The sequence below is a fragment of the Lactuca saligna genome, chromosome 7 (assembly GCF_052625555.1).
Source record: "Lactuca saligna cultivar CGN05327 chromosome 7, ASM5262555v1, whole genome shotgun sequence".
In the NCBI taxonomy this organism is placed as follows: domain Eukaryota; kingdom Viridiplantae; phylum Streptophyta; class Magnoliopsida; order Asterales; family Asteraceae; genus Lactuca; species Lactuca saligna.
Genome location: NC_136423.1, coordinates 147,482,860 through 147,492,846, shown reverse-complemented (window position 1 = coordinate 147,492,846; position 9,987 = coordinate 147,482,860). Strand labels below are relative to the sequence as shown.

At 35.9% G+C, this 9,987-nt stretch overlaps 1 non-coding gene across 1 annotated transcript; it reads left to right on the top strand.

The window, feature by feature from the left end:
* Positions 1–546: 546 nt before the first annotated feature.
* Positions 547–618, top strand: TRNAE-UUC (transfer RNA glutamic acid (anticodon UUC)). The gene has a single exon. It is a non-coding gene; the product is annotated as a tRNA-Glu (tRNA).
* Positions 619–9,987: the final 9,369 nt, after the last annotated feature.

Here is a 9,987-nt window from a genome sequence, read left to right as displayed (position 1 = left end):
TGAAATAATGAAACAAAATTTTGAATCTAAAATACAAGTGTAAACTATGACTCTAACCACATATTATAGTTTATGATAATATAAAAAGTAACCATGAGATTTTCATTATGAATTTGATTGTGTTGTAGACTTGGCATTTAAAAAAAGAGTTGGATACAAAGTGAAGCAAAATAAGGCGATTAATGGAAAGTGAACATAGTTCGTGACTTCATTCGTGAATATAATCTCTTTCGAAACTTATTTTGCTAGGATATAACTTTTAATAAGCCTTGAAATTAGTCACAAAGGTTGTCTTACTTTTATGAATCTAATCATATATTTTGTGAATTAAGTAATATATGAATGGCACTAACATAAGCCGTAGTATCATTTTCATATATGGATTCAGAATTTCAATCGAATTTCACGGTTTATAACATCATAAAAGAAATTATAAGCAAACAACAACAACAGCTTTAGTTAATTTGGGTAGAATTTTGCTTTGTATTGAATCTTTGGATGATATTTCCAGTAAAAATAAATAATGATTACATATCATCACAAGTTTCCATTGTCGTCCAGCGGTTAGGATATCTGGCTTTCACCCAGGAGACCCGGGTTCGATTCCCGGCAATGGAACTTTTTTTTCATTCTGTCCGTTTACTTTACTAAAAATCACCACTACTATTTGGAGTTTCTAATTTTTACCCCTACAGGTTTCTAACATTCAAACTTATTTTTCAAGTCTGAAAATATTTTTACTTTGTAAATTAAGTTATTTATACATGAAAAATGTTTGAGACATATCCACATCATGTATCAAACATTCTACATAATCCATACACTTTTTGTTCTTATTTTTAATATTTGTGTTCTTTCAATTTTTCAAATTTGCAACGTGGCCCCATCAAAAGTGAAAGTGTGAAACATATTCTTTATAGAAGTGGACCTTTTACTATATGCACATTAAGTAACTTTATGCTTAATCAGTTAATTATTTAATTATGTGTATCTTTGGAGTGCGAAAACACCTCTAAATATGACAAATTTTGTATCGTCTAACAAGTTGTGACAATGCAATACGAGAATGTAGAAAATATACTTATGTTAAAGCTAGAAAATTAGGGTTAAGAATGTTTCGATTACTCAGAGGTGTGAATTGCATTTTCATATTAAAGTATTTCGATAGTACACTTGAAATCTCTAATCGGATGTAACTCGGTAAGAGATCAAGAACATAAAATGATGGATGTTTATCTTATGTGCACCATGACCAAAAAAGAACATAAAATGATGGATGTTTATCTTATGTGCACCATGACCAAAAAAGAACATAAAATGATGGATGTTTATCTTATGTGCACCATGACCAAAAATGGGATATAACTCTCTGTCCAAAAATTGTCAATAAATTATCACATTAATAATTACAACTGCCACAAACCATCATTAAACTGCCTAAAATTGGTTCTATATCAACCGTAAAAATGAGGGTCAACATCATAGTCAAAATTATCAAGGTCAACAATAGAGTTAAAGTTATTAAGGTCAACATCAGAATCAAAATTATTAGGGGTAAAATGTCATCTCGACCTAGAGATGGCAACCAGGACAGGTACAAGGGTCCTTAATCCTCATCCCTATCTCCGAATCTTCATTCTAATCCACATCCTCACCACGAATATAAATGAATCTCCACCTCCATCCCCAACGGGGACAAAGGATCTCCAGAGGGAAATCGGGGATTTTATTTTCTCTTTTAATATAAAAAATTTTACGTAAAGAAAAACTCTAAATTTCAGTTTTACCAACATAAGTTTAAAGATATTAAAAAACATAAAAATATTCAGACTCCATAAAAACTATAAACAAATTTTCTACAAAATTTAAATACATATATGAAAAATCAAGTAAAAAATTATCAGAGTGATATTTGATTTAAAATAGATAAACCAACGAGAAATTTTTTTTATATGAGGTAAAATTAGATAAGAAAAAGGAAAAATACAATACAACCAAGTAATTATTGATGAGTTTGGTTACTTATATCCACGAGCTTTGTTTTTTATGTTCTTAATATTCACGTGTAGCTGTCAACAAGTACTACAACTTTCATTTAGACTCCGTCAGATAATTCTCAATTTATTTCTAAAGATATATTTTGAAAGGGCTTAGACTACGAAAATCCATATAAAAATCATAAATCTTTCATACAAATTCCGTTTTCAACTGTCTTTATATTGTCAGAATTGTATCTACGGGATCTTCAACTATCGTTTAGATTGTTTTGGCTAACAATCATGTAACATACTAAAAATCAAAGAAAAAATTTCATTTTTCCAAAACAACCCCTGTAACATCCCAAAAATCACAATAAATTTTAACTTTTAAAAAACAACCAAAAACCATAAATGTTTACAAAACCATTGTTTCAAAAGTACAGTAATCAGAGTGTCCTAAAATCCAATATCATAAAAACCAGAATGATGTGCACGATCACACATTCGCCTTGCCACAATCATCTGTAGTACCTGAATCAATAAACTGAAATTGTAAGCACAAAGCTTAGTGAGTTCCCCCAAAATACCACCACATAACATAACAAATAATAACATGTATACAGAGCCTTCAGCATGACTGGACCACCTCACCATCCTACGAACTATCTGGACCTCTCTCAGGGCCTTTAACATGGCTAGACCGATGCACTGGGCCTACAACATATCTGGACCGCTCTCCGGGCCTTCGGCTTGACTAGACCACCTCACAGGCCTTCATTCTATCTGGACCGCCCTAGGTGTCTTGGCCTTCAGTCTCAGATGGTCCGCCTCAACCCTGTAAATCATCACACATCAACATGCACCATAACAATCAATAACTAGCAAATACAGGTAGTCATACAACTCTAATAGATCATTGCAACATAGTAACATCCTATATACCAAGATACAGATCTATAAGATTACTACATCATGGCAACATCCTATATATCAGGATACAGATCTAATAGATCACTATAACATAGCAACACCCTATATATCATGATATAGATCTAATAGATCATTACAATATAACAACATACAACAAACCATGATATCAATCCAATGGGTTGGCATTGGTGCCTTCGACCTATAAGTACATTGAAGAAAACTCACCTAAATCGAAGAACTCTAAAATACTGCAATACAATCCATTTTTTCATCATTGTTTGTTCCTGCGAATCTACTAATACGAGAACCAGATAGAATCTCAATCAATAATCCCAAATCCTCAAGTTTGACCCAATGTCAAACTTGGTCAAAATGTCAATGGTCAACGGAATTTAACAGTCAGCAGACCCTCACGACATGACCATTTATGGCTCATGTCGTGAACCACTACAGGAAAAAATAGTCGGATCTTACACTACACATGACGTGGAACGCATCTTCCTCATGTCGTGATATGCATCTGTACGCCATTTTGAACCAAAAACCACTTAATCAAATAAGCCATCAGTCCATCTTTTCCAGGAGGCATCCTAACAATCCTAGGATCATAAAAATTGATGTTTTAAGGTCTTATAGGTCCAATACAAGACTTGATTTCAAACTAGGTCATTCATGAAGATAAAGGAGGTAATTTCTCGAGCATGGACTCAAACATCCTCCAAACTTCAGATGCATGACATATAAGCATCAAGGGAACCTAAGGACCCATAAAGTTGCCAACTTTATGTAGTCCTAATACTCTAGATCTTAAGATCTTGGATAAATATGTATAAAACCTTAGATCTATCAAAGAGGAAACATAAAGCTTGGATCTTGATTACTCACATTGGTCTAGAAGTGTAGCTAAGGGTTGCAAATGAAACTTCCAAGCTAAAATTGTGATTCCATGGTGATCTCTTCCTCTCCAAGCCACCAAAACTCTACCCAAAGTTCAAGAATCATGGTGAGAGGCTAGGGTTAAGGTTTTACTAAGCTTAGGGACGAAGGAGGCTGTTTTGGAACCCTAAAATGAAGTTTATGGGGTTTAAATACGAAGGAACCCCTAAAAGATCGTGGGCTTTGGCTGCATCTGATATGTGTATATTTATACACATAAGTATACATCATAATTTAATATTTTAATTACTTTTATGCCCTTATTAGAACAAAAGATACTTAAATTGCTATGAATTATGTTGTATGGACAAAAGTCATGCATGGAGCACAAAGGAAGCTGGAAGCTGGTAGTCGGATGCTGGAAGTTGGAAGTTTGGATCAAAGCTCTTAAATGACAAAAAATACACCAAACACAGCATGGTGGACCTACCACGGCGTGGTGACTTGAAGATTCCCGATCAATTTCGAAGACTTGTAGAACACGGGATAAACACGAAGACCATGGCGTGGTGAACTTACCATGCTATGGTGATTTAATTTTGAGAAAACTATATAAAGACCTCATTTTCCTCTGAATTGGGACTTTTGGCTCTGGAAAGAATCATCACTTTTGAAGGAGAAATACCTGTTCTAAGACTTAGAAGCAAGGAATTAAATCATACCATTGGAAGTAAGAGGATTAAGGCAACCAATATCTACACTTTGATTTTTAATTATTGCTTACCACGTCAACTCTTTGAATTTCGATTTTATGCTCTTGTATGCTGAAATCATGAGCTAAATTCTCATGACTTTCGTTTAGTGTAGGATGGATTGATTATTTGTGGTTGAATTTATGGATTGGATTTAATTTGTTTTAGTTATTTGTTGATTTAGCTTATTAAAGAACCTCAAGTACTTTTGATAACTATTTTCTCTACTTATTGCTGAATTTAATTAAGTTAGTATGAAAATCTTACTTAGTTGAGTTTGAATCTTATGATCTTGTGAATTACAAAATTGTAGGACTAGAGTTTTGAACAAAGCCTATGGTTAAGTAGAAAAGTGGGTAAAAAGGTATAAGAGCTAATATATGACGATAAATCATGTATTGAATTGAATCAATAAACTAAATTGATCAATAAATTATAAGTCTAATCAATTCGAACCGAACACTAGTAAACTTGTAAGTTTGTCCGCTTGATCACCGAATAAATAAGATAGTTTACTAAAGGATTAAATTAGTGAATATTAATTTGATCATCTTAGGAATCGGTAACTAAAGAAATTAAATCCCTTGCACTTCCATAAATCAACCATAATAACAAGTAAATTTGAAGCTAAACAAAAGTCTCTTACTCACTTTGGTTAATTCAATTTTTGTTCTCTTGTCTTAGTTTAGTGTTAGCTTAATTAATTGATAATAGTTAGTTTGGTAATTTAAGTTACTAGTCTTGCAAAACTAGAAAAACAAAACCTTTTCTATTTTTATTAGTAATTAGTTAGTAGTAGAATAAATTCAATTAAAACACCGTTCCTGGAGTTCGACACTTGTTCTTACCATAACTATACTATTAAACGATTAGGTACACTGCCTGGTGTGTTTAATTGTCTAGTGAAAGAAACATTAGTTTTATAAATTTAAAACTTGGACAAATATATATACACATTAAATACGCATTAGCAGCGTTTTGACATCGTGAGCTCTTATTCCTCAAGTCGTGAGCACATTTTAAATCCAGAATTTTATTGATCACTACTCGTGACCTCTTTATGGACACGTTGCGAGTCATGGTTTTACCCAAAAACCATGCCTTTGACCCTTCGAATCCCAAAATTGATCCGATTTGGAAACCATGTGTTACAATTCTCCCTCACTTAAATTCAATTTTGTCCTCGAAATCACTTCTCGCTCCCATTCAAGAGGTAACCCTTTGAGATCCTTCAAACCCGACTCTTTTAACACAATTTGAGATCGCTTGGAGACCAAGACCCGCACCGGTAGCATTTAAGATCCAAATCCAAGCACATGCATTAATTTTAGCACCTAATCACGATCGATTTCTTCCCGACATATCTGCATACCTTAAAAGAAAGAAGCAACCAGGCGATAAACAATTCCCCACAACATTGTTAATTCACAAGAAAAGAATTTACTCTTCAATCTAGGACCTCTAGGTTGCAAGATCATGAACGACGTTCAAGAAAACTGAACCACCCCATTGAAACTCATGTTGCCTAATTCCTCCAACATAACTCGACCATGGTCTCCTCGCCTCGCATCGCTTATCCACATATGAAATAGGAACTTTAGTTAACATCATAACTACCATCTTCACACACACTAACGCACCGACAAGAGATTTTACAAAACCCAGTCGACAAGACTAAACCATCATTTCTATCAATTATGCTGACCAAAATTTGCGGATTTGATCGGTCCTAGATATTCTCAGCCATACGCTGTCCCTTAGAAAAAAGAATATCGTAATTCTCGACCGACTTCTGCCAATATATTCCCGCATATAAATGCACCAACACAAGGAACCCAACGATCACATACAACACAAGTTTCGGCTCTTACTCGGCTCTAACAACCTCTACACTGCTAGCCTCTGACAGCACCCACGCTTACCCCCGATCCACTAACCAACCATTGTATAATCTATGATACTCAAACCAACTTACACTCTATTAATTTGTACCAACCACTAATAACCAGAAACCCAAGAGGCCCTAATTCCACATAACATTCACAAACTCCATCACCTATACATTCGAGAGCAAATATAATTAACCCAATGACAACGAGAAATAAATTATAATAGAGCTAAATGAGGGAGTTCCATTAAAACTGATCATTCGAGATTATGACTGAACTTGAAACATAAATAAGCCCACTGCTCCCAAGAACATAATGATGGTCCATCCAAGAATTTCATGTAGCATCCCCTAAAATCTCATACCTCTACCTGACAACCCATGCTATACCGTCTCCATGAACTTCATGACTCGAGATTCCATAACCAAAGCCCAACCTTGACCATACACTTCTATCACAAACACTTTCCTTCACAATACATGCTGCCACCAATGCAAAATCCAACAAAAAACATGGTTGCACACAACCCAATAATAGGATAGACGACCGCACTTTTGTTCCAATTCAAAAGACTATAACCCAAATAAGAGCCATGCATATAATTCACTCTAAGTACTCCATTGTTATCTTGTCCAACACACACATACACCTTGTAACACCCTGTTTTAGATCGTTTCCATTTTGGGTGGTGATCAAGGATTGGGTATCAGAAGGATTAGGATCCTTGAAGAAATTAGTTTTTGGGCTCATTTGGAGGTGGATGATGTATACTGGATGATCTGGGTATTCGGTTTGTGTTTTGGAGTTAAAGGGTATTTCGGTAATTTTTTAGCTTGGGCTTCTATGTAATGGATGTTTTTTTGGGATATAGTAAGCCCAATATGAGTTGGTTAAATCATAGAGCTTCTCGTTACCTTTTCATGGATATATTGATCGTCAGAATCAGATGTGTATAGAAGAAGTTATGGCCTTCGGAATGTGTAGGGTTTGTGGGGAAACCTTAGTACGCGGGGTGTACCTAGGGATTATGTGGGGCATACTGCTACGAAGAAGGGTACACAAGGCGTAGTGTGGGTTACATTGAGCTTAGTGTGAGAGTTGTTCGAGAATGTGAATCCTCGTATGTTGGGCATATGAGGTGTACGCGCAGCGTACGAGGGTTAGAGGAAAACCCATATTTTTAAGTAATTGTACCCTATATAAGCACATTAAGTCCTTAGGGTTGGTCTCTTTACTAGCCTCTAAGTCCCCAAAACCCTATAAATTGTCCTTTAGCCTTCATGATGTTATTTTGAGCTCATGGTGTGCATTTTGGTGTGTTTGGTCCATTTTCAAGAAAACGGAGTTTGGTGTAAAGATGAGGATCAAGAAAGAGTTTATGGATCTGGATTATGGGCTTCATTTTCAACTTGTTTGAGGTAAAAAGCTATGAACTTGATCATTGACGTCCTAGATCTAGCATGTATGAGTTTTTGGTTCATTTTGGTCCTAAGAATGAGATCTAGTGGTTTAGTACCACTCCAAGAGCTATGAGTTGAAACTCTTGGTGTTTCTGAGGTTCTAGACCTACCATGTATGTGTTTATGCTTGGTTTGTTTAGATATTTTTTTGGTTGCTTTTTTGTATCCTTCTTGTTCCAAGAGTCCCAATATTGTTCATGCTTTGTTTTGGACGTGATGGGTTGTCCTTTCAAACCCTAGGATGTGTCCTAAGGCATAAAAATGAGGTCCCTTTAGCTAGTTTGGTCCCTTGTTCATTATAGGAGGTCTTAATGGATTAAAACCATGCATTAAACCCTTTTTGGTCGACTAAAGTCTTAAAGTTTGACACTTCATGGTTCTAGGGTGCTTTTAAATCTTAGATCTAAAGTTTGAGCTTAGGTGCTTAATCCATTAAGCACTTATAAGGATTTTAATACCTGCGAGGTTACGCCCCGCGTAAGTCGATGTACGCCCCGCATATGCCCTCTGTTTGGGTTTCAGACTTTGGGCTTCGGGTATTGGGCCATCTGTTGGGCTTTGATACTTGGGCCCTAATTGACCATCTGGATTAGTTTGTTTTGGGTTAAGTAGAGGATCAGACCTTTGGATGAGGCCTAATAAGGGGTTCGAGCCCAATTTGGAAAATTAGGCCAATCATGAGCCTTGAAGTAAGTTGGGCCTTTTTAGATCAAAGATTTGGACTTGGGCCTTGGACCATTTAGGAAAGGGGTAAAGTGGTTATTTACCCTAGGTATGGATCCTTAATCAAGAATGGTATCCCAATTGTTAATTGGGTGTTTGTTTTCTGTGATAAGTCAAGATTTTCCGTGAGTCAGCAGTCAGAGATTTTAGTGAAGTTTGACATTTGAGAGGTGCGTCTTCCTCACTATACTTTTAGGTCGAAGGCACCAAGGCCGACCCTTTGGATTGTTATCCTGATATCGTATGATTAAGTACTATAGTGATTTGTTAGATCTGAATCCTGGTAGATAGGATGATGCTATGCTTATTGATTTGTATAATCTGTGCTTGACTGTTGCTTGATTGTATGTTTATGGGTATGTATATGTTGACATGTGTATGGTTGGGTTGAGGCGGTTCTGCTTTGTGCTGAAGGCCAACAGACCCAGGGCCCCCCGGATAGATTGAAGGCCTGCAAGGCAGATTAGTCAGGCCGAAGGCCTAGAGAACGGTCTAAACAAGCTGAAGGCCCGGTGCGGCGGTCCAGAACATTTGATGGTTTTGTATGCATGTTGTTGCTGTGATATTTATGATTATATATTGTAGTGGTATTTTGGGGGAGATTCACTAAGCTTTGAGCTTACAGTTTGGATTATGTTTCAGGTGCCTCAGAGGATCGCGGGAAGGCGAATGTGTGATCGTACACCTCCTCATGTTTTTGTTTTACGATTTTGGGATTTCTCTGATGTATAACTTATTTGAAAACAATTTGTAGACAATGATGATTTTAGGTTGTTTTAAAAGTTTAAAATTTTCAAGAATTTTATGAATATTAAAATGGTGACGCCTACGTCTTACTAGTTAGACTAGAAACATTTATGCTATAAATTTCTGACCTATTTTATATATAACAAAGTTGTGGCTTTGGGTTGTTACGATTAGGGATGAAAGTGGGTCCAAACCCGGACCGGATGGGCCGGGGTCCAAAAAACCCAGAACAGATTAACAAAAAATTTTAGAACCGAAAACCGGACCGATATATAGGAACCGGTTCTGGTTCGGTTCTGGGTAAAGTGGGTGTAGAACCGAAAAACCCGGAAACATCAAAGTGGGTAGGTTGGAACCAGATAAAGTGGGTTTAGAACTAGAAAATCTGAAAAAATCGGAGATTTTTTGGCACATACTTACTACTTAGTGGGTTAAACTTTGAAAATTTTCATATTGATATCCCTGCTTTGGGGGACTGTTAGTCATTGAATATGAAACCAAAATTGACAAAATTATAGTCTAAAATCATGTACAAAATTTATGCTACACTCCAGAAAAAACCTCATGTCAATCCGACTTTAAATGAATGAGATTTGCATGTGTTAACGTTTTCACAAAATACAAGTACAAA